Consider the following 16,243-nt stretch of genomic DNA (forward strand, 5'->3'; position numbering starts at 1 on the left):
CGTGCTGTTTCCATTCTGACTGAAGTTTCTCTCTTCAGAACTTATCCTTGGGATTTAGTTGAATTTAGTCTTGGGTTGTTTATGTTTCTTAGTCTTTTCTTCAGCTAAATTGTGAGCAATTTAACATGGAAACCATAGCTTAGGTTTTTGTTTTTCATTTTTTTTTTTTAGGTTTTACAACTTTATTTGACAATCATAAGTTAGTCCTTATCCACATTAACTGTCTGGAGATTTTTGAAAGTGGTGACAGGTACCTAGGTAACCAATGTATAGAGCTTATTTGGTGAATCTACATCCTCATTACGTTTTCTGGATGACCGCTCATGGATATGGTATGGGACATTCCTTATTCCTTTAGCCCAGACAGCTTTACTGAGCCTGGTGTCATGGTGCACATCTGGAGTTCCCATCTGCTTCACAGGAAATTTCCGGATCCTTTCAAATGCCCAAGAGTGCACACTCCTTGAAGCCCACTCCATGTATGCACTCGTGAATATTGATGGTGTGTTCTCTGGTCACTACCTCGTTGATGGCCGGATGGCCTTTCTCCTTCTCGCCCCGCTTCTTTGCAGGAGCCTTTCTGCTGGGCCCAGGTTGGAGAAGCTTAGGTGTTTTTCATATTTCCTACATGTCCTACAACAGTGGTGAGCACATATGCATATATCAGGTACCAATAAAAACTGAAGTAATGTATTTGTAGAAGTCACATAAGAAACATTTCCTGGTGAAAAATAAATCTTATAATTGCTAAGATCTTAATCTAAGATTCTAATGAAAGGTAGGCTCTAAGCATACAACACCTTCTTAAAGAATTTGGCATAAACAACAATGCCTAGACCTTTCTCAAATAAATACAAATTGGAAAGCAGAAGGAGTTGTATGTTTCTGGGCTGCCTCCTGCTGTAATATTAACTATTTCTGGTATAATGGCAGGCTGTCTCCTCTATAATCAAAGGAAAATGTACAGATTGACAATTCTCCCAACTATTCAAATGTATCTTAAAAATAAAATTTGTGGTAAGTGACAGGCATTTTGCATGTGCTGGTTATTTTGACCTGATGGATTTGCAAATTTCTTACCAGCATAGAAAATAAAAACTGCTGCTTATTTTTAAGTACAAATCATATGTGCAGCAAATGAAGTCACATTTTTTATTTACTCATTTATTTGTTTGTGCTGTTAGAAAACCACTTTGCAGCGAGTGTGAGGGAGAATACTTATTAGGCTAATAACAGCAGAATCATAGAAATGAGGCCCGTAGACAAATCTGCCTCGAGAAAATAAAGTGCAGTTACAGAAAGTTAAGAATCTGGAAAGATCAATGGATGCCAAGAACTAAAAATAGTAAGCAGCATGGAGAAAAAAAGTGAAGAGAAAAAGAAAACATCAGGAAACCACTAACAGTGTTTGGGATGGCTAGTTTGTCTTTGTTCCCTGTTGAAAATTCCTAAAATTTCCTTAATAGATATTTTAAAATTCCTCCAAATAGATAACTTTTATTTTACACAATGTCTAAATGCCTGTGAGTGTCTTTTTCACTTCAACAGGTGCAGTCACACATACACACATATACAAATGCACTGGCATTTGACTTCTGTAATGAAACGCTTTGTCGGATAAAAAATATAGCTAATTCAGTAAAATATGTTAATATGCAAAGTAAAAATGAAGGTGATTGTAATGAGTAAAGCTGATTCCAAAGTATAACAAGATTCCTGTATCCAAATGGAAAATTTCTAGCTATTAATATTGAAACATCCTCATTTAATTTGGGAGGTAGTGCATTGTGCTTTTCTTTGACAGAAATGCAGATGTTGTGATGAGAATTTTGTTCTTAATTTCCTTTCAATTTTCAGTAGAATATTGGACACCATATTGCTCTTTATGAAGGTATCTATTCAGTGTGAAACGGGAAGACCATGGCATTAAGACCAGTTTTTAATTTTATTTTTTATCTAAGTATAGTTGATTTACAATGTCAGTCTCAGATGTACAGCAGAGCGATTTAGTTATGTGTACATTCCTATTTAAAAAAATTTTTTTTGTTTGTTTTTGGGGGGAGGTAATTAGGTTTATTCATTTATTTTTAGAGGAGGTACTGGGGATTGAACCCAGGACCTCATGCATGCTAAGCATATGCTCTACCAGTTGAGCTATACCCTCCCCCTGTGTACATTCCTATATGTACACACACATATGTTTTCAGATTCTTTTCCAGTATAGCTTATTAGAAGATATTGAATATTGTTCCCTATGCTATATGTAGGTCCTTGTTGTTTATCTGTTTTGTATATAGAAGTGTGTATCTTTTACTCCCAAACTCCTAAGTTATCCCTCCCTCCACCTTTCCTCTTTGGTAACCATAGTTTGTTTTCTATGTCCGTGAGTCTATTTCTGATTTGTAAATAAAATTTGTATCATTTTTTAGATTTCATATATAAGTGTTATCACACGATATTTTTCAGTCTGTGTCTAACTTACTTCACTTAATATGGTAATCTCTCGGTCTATCCATGTTGCTACAAATGGCATTATTTCATTCTTTTTTATGACTAAGTAACCTTCCATTTGAATATGTATATACCACATCTTCTTTATCTAGTCATCTGTCAATGGACATTTAGGTTGCTTCCATGTCTTGGCTGTTGTGAATAGAGCTCCTATGAACATTGGGGTGCATGTGTCTTTTCAAATTAGAGTTTTCATCTTTTCTGGATAAATGCCCAGGAGTGGGATTGCTGGGTCATATGGTAAGTCTATTTTTAGCTTTTTGAGGAACCTCCATACTGTCCTCCATTGTGATTGCAGCCATTTACATTCCCACCAGCAGTGTAGGAGGATTCCTTTTTCTCCACACTCTCTCCAGCATTTATCATTTGTGGAGTTTTTAATGATGGCCGTTCTGACTGGTGTGAGGTGTGTAGTTTTGATTTGCATTTCTCTGATAATTAATGATATTGAGCATCTTTTCATGTACCTGTTGGCCATCTGGATGTCTTCTTTGGAGAGATGTCTGTTTAGAAGACTGGGCAGTCTTACTTGCTTACAGACATCTCCATGGTTTATCTTTCCTTCCTGTCACCTGAATCCCAAAGGAATCCCAGAATTCATGTTCTGTGTTCTAGAAAAATCCATGAAAATTACGAAAAGCCTATCCTTTTTGTCTTTCTAGGTCTCTCATGTTCATAACACTTTTGGCCCCAACCTATAACTCACAGCCCTTTTTGAAAGTTGATAAGAAATAGTAAACCATGATATTTTTGCATCAATTTACCCTTTCCTCCTATTCATCTATTACAGTTTTGGAGTTTCTTTCAGATCCTTACCATATCCATGGTTAAACGACTCCAGTCTCTGACTTTTGATCTGGGGGAACCTGGATGAGGATTGGGATTGGTGTGGCACCCTGGGCTAGTCGGTTCGGGCCGCCATATCCAAGTATCTCCATCTGGGAGGCTCATGCAGCGGAAGTGTGTTTTCTCATGGTTCCGAAGGCTAGAATTAGGAGATGAAGGAAGGTATCAGTAGGATTCATTTCTACTGAATTCTCTCTTCTTAGTTTGTAAATGGCTGTCTTCTCACTGTGTCTTCACTTGGTGTTCCACTATGCTTGTTTGTTTGTGTCTTAATCTCTTTCTACTACAGGGACACCAGTCACATGAGAGAGATCATTTTACCTTAATCACCTCTTTAAAGGCTCTGTTTCCAAATACAGTCACATTCAGAGGTACTGGAGGTTAGGACTTCAACACTGGAATTTCGGAAGGACATAGTTCAGTCCATAACACACGCCTTTCACCAACATCGTGCAAGAATCTTTAAGCTACTGCATCTGTAGAGAAAAATCTGTTTCAAGTCATTTTTTTTCTGAATTACATGGATGTAAATGTTTGTGGTTCAGCATATGATTGGCAAGCTGGAAGTACCTCAGGGATTTGAAAAAGCATTTTAGATATTCTGACACATTCAGTAGGTAATCTGATCCTATTGGACAGACAGCTTGAGTTTCCAAACTACACTCACATTGAATAAAGGTGAGATTTTTTTTTTCACTCTCCACTCCCCACCCCGTACCAACCAATTAAGATGGAATTATTTGGGGGAAAAAATTATGAGTAGAAGAATCAAGAAGAACCTCTAGACTCTTTTCCTAAAGTTCTTTCAGGCTATCATCTAAAGCATCATGTATGTATTTTTAATTTTCCAAAAATTTATTATCACAGTGACAATGACATAACATAACACCTTTATCATATGACATCTCTTCTCAGTTCATTGCTATAGATACCTAAGATATCTCATTCCCTCCCCGTCTCTTCCTCCTTCCTCCCTCCTGTCTTTCTCCCCTTCCATTACCTTGACTCTGTAATTCCCTAATTTACACATAGGAGGAGTCAGGGTAAGCCTCAGGCAAACTGATTGCTAATGCAATTCATTTACCAATCATTGCTCTGTGATCACTCTGAGTCATCTGATGAGGACAATAAAGTTAATGAGGACACGAAAATGAAGAGAAGCAGGGACGGACGATGATCAGGAAAAAAGTAGAGGACTGAGAAGCATGGAGAAAGAGGGCAGGCCGTGACCTCAGTCAGGGGCACCCTGGAACCCAGGAGCGAGGGGAAAAGTGAAAGCTTCTCCCCGTGACCCTGGGTGCGTTGGGATGCAGCTGACACACAATACCCAGTTGGATTTTCTGACAAAATCTCAGCTGAAGCACAAATGTTATTCTGAAGATAATATGTGTATAGGAATGATTATATGGCTTTGGTATGTTATTTCCTTGCCGTAAAGAAGAATATATTATTTATTTTTAGAAGTAGCCTGAGCCTCACACAGTTTCCACAGGTATGAGGGCTAGTTTACAAAGTATTAGAATCTTCCAGTGGAGAAAGCATCATCAAAGTTGTAATGAGAAAGACCCTTTTTAAATTTTTATTTTCATTAATCTATTTTTTTTTAGGCAGAATGAAAAGTGCCGGTGTGCTGTCCCTGGGGATAACTGTAGTTGTTAGCAGGTCACGGTCCTTGGTAAACAGGTCCAGTGCTATTAAGAAAGAATTACAGGAAGCACATTTGCTTTTCTGCTTGATGGCCTGAAGTAATTTTAATAGACCCCTGAATTTTGTGTCTAAGCAAGCCAGGGACATATGGAAATCATTTTAAGTTGTTAATAATTTTGTGGCTGATGGGAATTGTAAAGAGGATTTATTTTAATCATTTTAGGACTTATTAAAGGGACATCGTTGGGAGCTGAGGGGATTAATTACTTGGGGTGAGTTCTCTAGCAAGCCCCTGTGAATCTGGGATTTTATCTGTCAGGAGAAAACACACCCACTGCGCCTGTCCCCACGGCATAGGTGTTAAAGGAACCTGGGACCTCTGCAGGGTCGGAAATCAAAGCCTGGTGACAGATCAATACTCGAAAACACCTCTCATTGTTTGGAATGTTTTCTCAGCAAAGTAAAACATACTAAAGCGGTAAAGGTCTTGGGTTTGGCTCTGGTAATTATTAATCCCAGGGTCCTAGATGAATGAATTTACTTTCCTCTGCCTCTGTGTCTTTATCTACAAGAATGGCGATACCAGTAGCAAGTACCTGTCTATAATAGCACTGTGAAGGTCAGATAAGGTGATCGCAGTCCATCTTATAACACCAAGCCTGACGCAGAGTGAATGCTCAATAAATTGTAACTATTATTATTGATATTGTTACTGTCATATTTAAAACCTGTATCTGCTTCATTTTACACTTTAGAAAGAGATACTGAAACTTAAAGAGTATTGAGAAAAGAATAGGCCTAGACTTTGAATTTTGATGGTATGCGTTGCAAAATAATGGGTCTGCAATTGGGAAAATAGAATTTACATTTTCTGCATAGAAAAATTTGTGCTGTTCTAATTCTCTCCAGTTCCTAGAACTGTCTAGATACCAACTCGAGATAGATTGTCATTCTTTGTTTTATTTTGCTTGTACTCAAAAATATTGTCCCTGTCTAAATAAAGGTTGGTGGTATTTTCCTTGGTTGTTTTTGAAATGGAAAGTTTACTTGATCAGATTGAGCCTTTTTAAACATTTATCCAGCCTGTTTCCTAAAATTAAAAATCTGTAACCTTTCCATTGAATAAGCAGGGTTCATGGGGGTGTAACTATAAAGGAACTTTATTTTTGTCTCTCAATATCTCTTTAAATTTATTCTGTGGGGCTGGTTCTTTTGTTAGCCTTTGATGAAATTTAAGGGAAGTCCCATAATTTTAATGGTCACCTTAGGTAATAAAACAACCTTGAGTCAGTAATTAATTTGTCCTGTCAAAATACTATCTTTCACTTGAAGGTAAAGCTTCTCTCTTCTAGTTTGCTTGCTGCCGGCCGGTTGCCAGTAGATGGATGGGTGGGTGGGGTTTCTGATTAGTTTATTCCTTCTTCTTCTCTTGCATGTTAATTCCTCTTCCCCCAAAGCAGTCAGAGCCCTCTAGGTTTAGAGCTGGAAGCAGCAGAGGGTAAAGAGGATGAGAATATTCTGGCTTGCCTGCCATTGTTTGGTGATCCAGCATCAACCCTCTCTAGATCTGGCAAGTGTTTAAAGCTGAGTCTTTTCAGGGCAGGCACCTTTATGGGATCATCAGAGACCCTGTGGCCCTTTGCCTCTGCATCTCATTGCTGGGAATCTCTCACTGTCACTTACAGTTCTTTTGATAGGGGAAGCACATCTCTGATTGCTCTTGGCTGGTTGGCTGGCTGGCTGGTTACTAGAGCCTTCCTTGGCACCTAGACATCTGGGGGCACTTACAGCTTCTGTTTGTCCCTTTCCTGGAGTCGCTTGGACAAGAAATGAGATGAAGCTACACTAACTCGCTCATGTGCAGACTACATGTTTCTCCCAAATTATTCTCAGAATGCACGTGACCTCCAATGCAGTAACCTTTCTTTCACTCCTGTTTTAAAGCAGCACACAATTCTAGACCCTAATATTACTTAGGGAGGAGTCTGACTCTAACCAGTGTCTTTCTCCACCCATGTGAGAAATAGGTGAAACTTTTCAGATGGTCTCAATATATCTCTTTCCCTAGGTTTGCAAAAGCCATCACAGCAAATCAATTTATTCTTCCAAAATTCTTCTAACTACTTTTAATCTTTTTATATCCTCAATTGGGGTGTGAGATGAAGAGCAGAATAGCAGGTTATTTTTCTTTGACTCTTAACTATGGGTAACATTCTATTATTCTGGAAAATACCATCATTATGTGGGTATTTCACACGACAAGATGCTTTACTTGAAACTCTTATATCTGTGCACCATGTTCCATTTTCTCTATATTATCTCATATATATGTGTGTGTGTATGTGTGTGTGTGTGTGTGTGTGTATATATATATATATATGTGTATAAATATATATAAATATATAAATATATATATAAAATTGTGGTAAAAAGCATATAACATAAATTTACCTTCTTAATCATTTAAAAATTTACAATTCCGTAGTTAAGTATATTCCTATTGTTGTGCACCTTGGATCACATTGTAAACATCTCATTGTATGTTGAAAACAATCCCAGGTTTTTCTGGGATTTCTTTTAAAGCATCTTTTAAAAACACACCTTAATTATGGTATGATTCCTGTACAGTAAACTACACATATTTGAGATGAACAATTTGATGGATTCTGATAGACGTATACACTCATGAAACCACCACCACAATCAAGATAGCTAACATTTCTATCACTCTCTAAGAGATGCAAATTTCAAATTCCCAATTTATCTCTTCTCACCCCTTTCTCCCCGGTAACCATAAGTTTGTTCTCTACGTCTGTGAGTCTGTTCTGTTTTGTAGGTAAGTTCATTTGTGTCAGTGTTGGTTGTTAGATGCTTACTCAAGCTTCTTCATATAAGGGGAACTGGTATCAGGACAAACATGGCCAATAAGGAGATAGCATCTCATGAAAATTCAGTTCACGAGCTGTAAGAGTGCTGAGCCTTGTGGAGGTTGTCATTGGAAGGAGAGGTAGGAACAGAAACAGCTCTTGAAACAACTTCATGAGTCTCTTCCGTTCCACAGCTATCCTACTGATAAAACTTGAGTGTTCCTAGTCTGCCTACTTCTTTTGAACTGATACTCTCTGCTTATTGTTTTCTTCTTCATGTATCCTATCTTCATACATCATAATTTTGGTTTTATCATAGTTTCTGGTTCATAATAATTTCTGTTGACTGCTTTACTGCTCTGACCAACTGTTCATAACTCCAGCTCATCTTCACACAGTGAAATTCCTCATTTTCTTGGTATTGTTATTTCCTAGTTTAAATTTTCAAGAGAAGAAATCGGATTGTCTTTGCTTATCTTTTCATACCATGTGGGCGCTGTCAGCCAAAGGATTGGCTCTACTTGGGTCCAAATGTGGCTACAAATGGCTGCCCTTTGAGCAGAGGCTGGGGGGAGGCAGTTCCTGAGAATGTACCCGGGGGACAGCAGGCAACATGATTAATTTTATATACTTAAAAATATTTTGTGTGCATGCCTAAACAAGAAGTAGTATTCATTTTTGCGGTGTTTGGCAGAAAGCAGGAATTCTTAGAGGAGAAGTGTGCTAATAAAAGCTCTCTAAGAAGAAGCAATTGAAAAACGGGCTTCTGAATTTCTAATTGTAGTGGATTGTTTTGAGGGAGGAGCTGTTTTCCTGGCTTAAGGTTCCCCAGCAGCAGACCCTAAGACAAGAATGCTATTACAGATAGTTTATTTGGAAGATGCTTACAGGAAACACTGGCGAGGGAATGGGAGAAATGACAGAGGGCAAGGACGGTGGCCAATAAAAAGTACACTATTAAGTGGTTACTCCCGTGGCTTAGTCCACTGGTTAATTCTGGGAAATGTACAATGCATCTCAAAGTTATCTCAGATGAGTACCTGGGAAGCTGGCTGTTTAGCCACTAATTCCTCGTGGATCATTGGTTGAGGGCTGCTTCTGGGCCATTAATTCTCTGGCACTTCTGACCTGCCTGGTGCATGGTTTATAGCTCCATGTCCATTAAAGAGTCTTCAAGTCGGGAGTCACAGGGTTCAGTAAGCAGCCCTTACTGTGCAGGGGCGAGAGCAGAGAGGCCGTGGGCAGGGCACTGACCGCATTTACCCCCAAATCCCTTCTCCCTTTCTCCTTTCTTGAACTGCAACATGATTTCATTCAGGTATTCATCCCTTAGGGAAGGTTACTAAAGCTCGGGGTTCAATATGGATTAATCTTAACCATTTGTGGAGATTCCATTCCTTGTGCCTGCGATTTGGTGTAGGTGTGGGCACGCGGTGCCACGCAGTACGAGATGTGAGATGAGGTCTGCTAGGGGCTCTAATAAAGAGACTCAGAGGAAAAGGCAGCAGCGCATTTTACCCCACACATGTCACATATTCATGTGTCACTCAGAAATGTGAGCCCCATGTTTGTACCATGAGCCCTGAATTTGCCAACCCTGAAGATGCCCTACCTTGAGATTTCTGAGTTTGAGAGATGACAACTTTTCCTGATTATCTTAATCATTTTGAGTCAGGTTTATTTTTTACCAGCAAAGGCCTCCTAACTGGTACAAGGATAAAGTGTAAGTACAAGATGACAAAGCTCATTTTGGAAGTTTCCAGAAAGGTTTATTAAGAGATTGTAGGATCATGTCAATATGTTGTTAACAATTCTAGCTCCCTTTGTACAACACTAACACCCCTTGTATAGTACAGACAACATTCAGGGTTTTGCTAGTGATTGATCGTGAGTTCTAGAATAGCAGTTTATTCAATCTCAACCTTTGATTGAATATCTGTTCAATATACTGTGATTAAATGGGAAATATGCATAAAACTCTTTTTCTATATACTGAGGTAGGTTAGCTTGGAGAAGAGCACAGGTGCAGTTGTTTGAGTTGCCAGCTGAATTAACAACTTTTTTTTCCCTCAAGACTAGTTCTTACTCGAAAGAAAGACTGACAGAAAAAATGATGCCTACCCAGACTTGGGTATTTGGCAGTTCCTCATAAATGAATGAATTGAATATGTTACTTCAAGGAAAATGCTGACAATATTTGTTGCCAATGATAAAGTTTGAGCTTTCAAGTAGGATTTTGATTTTTGGAAGACTTCCATGCACCCAGGTGATAGTTGCCCAACACTTTAAGACTATTTTGATGAGATCAGTGATAATATTGACAAATGTAATTTTTCAATATTGTATAATAAAATGTGTCAACGTTTGGAACATCTGTATAAACCAGTGAAGCGGTGTTTTCCAAATGCATGATACATGATATTACAAAATCATGCATGGGAAAAATACACATTCACAGTGAAAGATAGACTAAAGGACTTTAATGTAACAGAGTAAAAATAAGTTTAGAAATACAGTTTTAGGTTCCCCATTGCAACTAACTTCTAAGAAATTACCATTTGCTGAGTTTTGATATAGTGTCAAAGAATAATATCCACAATTATCTGAAAAGATTCTCAAAATAATCCTCCCTTTTCTAACCACATGTCTGGGTGAGGCTGGATTTTCTTCATATACTTCCACTAAAATAGCATATCACAACAGATTGAATGCAGAGGCACAGATATAAGAATCCAGCTGTCTTCTATTAGACCAGGCATTAAAGAGATTTGCAAAAATGTAAAGTAACGTCACTCTTCTCACTCATTTTTTTCCTCATTAAAAATCTGTAACTTTTGTTAACATGCAATGGGCATATTATTTTTAAATGAACTCCTATTTGAAAATTTCCTTTTAATTTTGAATACAGCTATATATATATACACACACACACATACATACACACACATCACATAAACCAAAGCTCTTTGGAAGTCCTCATTTATTTTAAGAGTTTATAGGGTCCTGTGACAAAAAAAAAGTTTGAAACTATTTTTACAGGGCACAGTGGAAAGGGTTCAGAGCATTAAGGATAAACCAAGAGACCTGGGTTGATAACTGACACAAACAGAAGTAGAGGGTGTGATGTGATTATAGTTAATGGTCTTGAAATAAACAATGATGGAGAGGTTAGAAAGAAGGAGGAGATGGGGGAAATTTCTAGAAGCATGAGAGTTCTGGCCTCCCTCTTGACCCGTGTAGATGGAGGTATGGAGGTCAGTGGAAGGAAAGAAGAGATCTGGGATGATGTATTAATGTATCCTACATGGTCATGGTTCTTGATGTTTATTAAACTGACAATAAACCAACAAAAATAAAACATTTAACTTTACAAGGGATTTCTTCATAAATGATAACATTTAATGTTTTTAAATTTGGAGGATGCAGGCTCGATGAGATTTTTGCTCTTCAGGAGATACATGAGCTTTCTGGGGAGACCAGGGAACATATTGTCATGTCTGAATGAATGAATCTCAGATGGTTGGGGAGAACCCTGCCCAGTGTGCTAAATATTAGTGAATGTTCCAGACAGGCTTCAGTCGTCCAGACTGCACATAAAAACTGAGTGATGGGGACCCTTAGAATGAATAACAGCATTTACTGAAACTAAAAATCCCAAGACTTCCAGATTCAGAATCCACAATGTCCAGCCTGAGCCTTGATATTGCACCGGTTTTATTGTAGAATACATCATCCTTGCTCCTTAGATGACAAGTCTTGCCTTGTTGCCATTTACACTTCAAAATGTAGGCTACTTCTTGGAGGAAATGTTGTTAATTATTTGCCAGTAGGAAAAGAAAAAGTGTTAAAGTAAATATATGCTGTCAAGCTGTCAATAATTATTTAATGCCACTGTGTACAAGGAATGAGCCCTGTCAAATTGCTCTGAATGAATTAGACAAAGACAGAACCTACATTTGCAGAGTTTCTGGAGTAGTCACATTAATACATAATTACAACATACAATATAATAATATAAATTCGAGATAGGGAGGTGGGCAAAACTCCTACCGAAACCAAATCCAAAACAAAAACAGAAGATAGGTTTGAATCAACTGTGAGCAATAATTTTTATTCTAAAACCAGTTGGGAAATAGAGGAAAGGCTATTACCTTCCTGGGAAGGGAGGGAGGGACACTGCCAGAGAATCGGATATTTATGGGTGTCTCCTCTGTTCCAGACCCTTTATATCCTTCAAGAACTTTTGAAGTTATTTTTGCCTCACATTTCATAGATGAAGACACCAAGACTCAAGAAAATTGAGGCAAAATTCCCTCAAGGGTAAAGTCCTGGAAGTTTCCACAACTGAGCCCCAGATAGTTTTGTCTTTGAAGGCCATTCTTTTTGAGATTCCTTAGAAACCCCACCCAGAGCCGACAGAAATGTACCCATTAGCTGTAGGGCAATGTGAGAGACGACTGCATCGCTGCAACTATTGTTTCTATTTTATATCATCTAGTTTATAAAAAACAAGTTCTGCTCTCCGTTTCTATTATTCCTTGAAATAGCCGCGGAATAAGTAAGGAAGGATTCTTTAAGAAAACGAAGAAACACAGCTTTGGAGGATTTTAGGGCAAGACCCTCTAAATCAGCAACATGGCTGCTATTTGTTCCTTTGGCCATTGAGCCAAATCTTCTACCGAGATCTACTGTCGGGTGTGAAGACCTACTTTTTGCTGCCTCAAAATAGAGGGAATCAGGCCTGACTCAATAAATGCCAGCTATTATTATTATTGTTGTTATTAATACTCAGTCGTGTTATAAAACAAGCCCAGTTTTAAGCTATTGAAAGTTTTGTTTTGCTAAAGTATTTATTCTTCAAAAGTTTTTTTTGGGAGGAGGAGGTAATTAGGCTTGTTTGTTTGTTTAATGGAGGCACTGGAGATTGAAACCAGAAGAGTTGGAATCACTTTTTTATCAGAAGGATGCTGGGAATGATTGGAGAACTTGACGACGCTCTGGAAAGATTCCCTTTTGTCCTGCTCCATCCTTTCCTCTGTTTTGATTTCTGCATGGCTGTCTTCTTCCTTGGCTCTCATCACTCCTGTTCAATCTAAACCTTTCCACGTGGCCTTCCGAACACCATTTCATGGTGTCCTCAGTCTCCTCACAGAATGATTGCACGTGTTGGGAAAGGCAGTCTCCTACATGTAGTCTTTTGACCCCCACTTGGCTGCCTGAGAACAGCCCTTGGGGCTGGAACACTTCCTTACCGAAAGATAGAGAGTCCTCACAGTTGGTGATGAGCTTATTACCTTGTATGGGAAGATCGCTCTCTGTTTCAGACTCAGCATGTGCTCCTTTGTTCTGCTTTAGTGAGCATGTCATGTGGTGCCTGGCTGACCCAACTCCTATATCTTGGTTCTTCTGCACAAGAAAGGTGCTTGCCAGTCAGGAGGGGTCTGCTGGCCTTTCCTGGCTGTCACTGGGAGACTGACATTCACTCCGAAAGCTGCTCTTGCTGTCTCTTCTCTATGTGACTAAGGCGTTGTGTCCAGTGCTGGACTATATTGTTTTCCTTAACAATTCTGATATCAAGATGCAGTGGGCAGAAGTATTGGGACTTAGATTCCCCATAGCAGGCAACAGATGGCACTTGCTTGACCCTTGTAGCTGGCCCTCCAAAGCTATTGCTCTTCCTGCAGCTCTCCCCAGGGGCTGCACCTTCTCTACCTACCTACTCATTCAGGGTTGGGTGTTGGGATTGGCTTCCTAAGTGAAGATTCTGATCTCCATTGCTGGACGTTTGCATTCTTTTGTCCCCGTTCCTCTGAAGCTTAGGTTGTCTAGCTGCCTGGCCCGGAGTTTTCTTGTTGCTCTCCTTGGATTCACTGTCCATGCCATTGTCCACTGAATATTTGATAGCTGGCTCACAGCATTAGTTTCTACCCTGCTGTCATTGTGTGAAAAAGGAAGACCTACACAACAAATAGATCTCTTCCTGTCTTGACCTCAGTGAATTTCATTTACATCCCATTTAGCCACTTACTCTCATGAAAATAACCTATCACCACTTAGAATAGCTTCTCCTATGAAATCTTAAAAATTTGTACATCTGAACTTTTCACTAATGCCCTATATAGCTCTTGTAGTTCTCTGCTTTCATTTTCCCACCTCCCTTTTTCTTTGATCTCATGGAGACCTTGGGTTCCATGACGGCTCTAGTTTATTCTCAATGCTCTTATGATCGACCACATATCTATCAATAATTTCCTTAAATGCCAATGGACTATATAGTCCAATCAAAAGACAGAGAGCTCCTTATCCATAGACTATCAGTTCCTCCACTCTTTTGCCAATATCCTTGGTCATCCTACACCATTGTTCCATTGTATCCACCAAGAAAAACCAAAGTAAATAAGTGAAAGCTTGACAACCCTTTCTGCATGTCATCGGAGCTTTAAATCTGGGTCTCTGTAGCCCTAGAGATACTCTCATTCCCTTAGCTGGGTCCCACTACAGATTCACGATTTCCATCGTTAGCTGGCTGTCCACATTGATTCTTGCTGTTCACTTCAGCATCTGTGTACATCTCCACTCTGCTCAAACTTATTACTCCACCATCTCTTCGTTCACTTTGTATCCAACTCTGCCTACTACTTCGCCTCTCACAAGAGAAAATAGAAACCAACTTCTTCAGCTTCTGCAACCACACCTGTATGAGAACTTTTGGCCTGTCTGAATAGAAGGTATACCTTCTTGTAGCTAAAACTAAGCTTTTCACCCATACTCCAGATGCCAGTGATTCCTGACTTCTTAGAAATTACATTTTCTAATATTTGTCTGCTCTCCTGTGCCCCATCTGATCAACTCAACAAAACCCCCAAACCCTTTCTTGACAGTTTGTTCCCTTTTTTAGTCACTGTACTCTTTCTGTTACCGGGAAAAGGAAAATAAGAATTACCTCAGTTCTTAGTCACCCCCCCCAAAAAAAAGAATTTTTGACGAGAGACGAAAAACATGATATAAGCAAGATTTTTATTAGTGAAGTTAAAAAAATAGTGAAAGATAGCACACTTAGAGAACTAGGAGCGGGCCAATCCAAGAGAGGAAACATGGCCCTGTTCCTTTGTTTTGCCTGTTTTTATATCCTGGTTTTGTGATTGATTGATTGATTGATTGATTGATTGACAACTCAGGTTCCCTGTGCTCTGGCACGCCCATCTTTTGGGCAGGTTCATTGGGTCAAGTTATACCAGGGCTCCCTCCCATGTGCAGCTGCAGTGCTTTGATTTTAACTGGCTTCTTTTACTGGCCCTCATTTAGAGAAAGTAAAAATTTCTGGATTGTTCCTTTCTCCTTCCCCTCCCCCTGCCCATTGCTCATTTCTATCTAAACTACCTAACATTTCCTTCCTTTCTTAGCCGAACTTCATGTTGACGTTACTTGTATCTAATTGCTGCACTGCCTTATATCCCATTAACCCCTCAACCCACGGAGACATTTAAAGTTGTTCCTATTGTTGGTTCTGACCTTCTCAGCATTGAAGACAAGACAGTAGAAACAGGGACCCTGTTTTCAATGACTGTTAAAAGGAAATTTATGTTCAACAAGACAGAAAAAAGGTACTGCACCTGAATTTCAAAAAAGGAAGTGATTGGAAACATTATAATAGGGACGTTGATCAGTAGTATAGGTATTATTTTATAGAGCATAAAGAAATATTCTGCATTTATATTCATTGTTTCAACTGGACAATACTGAGTGTCAGACTGAGCACTCTGCTGAGAGCCCTCAAAACCACCTGTTTGTACTTTTGAGAGGAAAACTATACATAGGTACCATAATCAGATCTGCAGGCGGGAAGTTTTAATTTTGAAAACTGAAAAATCTAGTAAGTATGTAAAATCTCTCCCCACCTTGGTTGAAGAATCAGACTACCAGAAGAAAGGAAATAAACTTCCTCAACAAACAAGAAGTTTTGAATTTGTAAAAGTTCATAAAAACATGGAAAAGATATTGGAGAAAAATTAAGGGCAGGGATTATCAGTTGCCTGCAGCTTAATTCATAATATTTATTCATTTGTGTTTGTGTGAATAAAAGTGAAATAAGAATTTATTTAGTAAAAATATTTAATATTTATATTTTTAAAAAATAACGAGTAGTACATGATTCATTATTTAAAAGCTTGAAGTTATAAATGTTGAAATTTGTAGGTGGAAGTGGCAAAATGTTCAGGAGGGAAGGCTGACGGGGGCTAGCCATGACTGCTTAGGAATATTTTGGGGGTAAATGCACACACAAAAAAATGGAGACAGACATCCGAATGCCAATTGATTAAGGTCCCATGAGAAATAACAGTCGGAGCACTGGAATACGCAGTGTCTGCATC

At 38.8% G+C, this 16,243-nt stretch overlaps 1 pseudogene; it reads right to left on the reverse strand.

Moving 5' to 3' along the window:
- Positions 1–200: 200 nt before the first annotated feature.
- LOC141576424 (large ribosomal subunit protein eL31-like) lies at positions 201–13,749 on the reverse strand (annotated as a pseudogene).
- Between the last annotated feature and the right edge of the window lie 2,494 nt (positions 13,750–16,243).

This window comes from Camelus bactrianus, chromosome X, assembly GCF_048773025.1.
Source record: "Camelus bactrianus isolate YW-2024 breed Bactrian camel chromosome X, ASM4877302v1, whole genome shotgun sequence".
Classification (NCBI taxonomy): Eukaryota; Metazoa; Chordata; class Mammalia; order Artiodactyla; family Camelidae; genus Camelus; species Camelus bactrianus.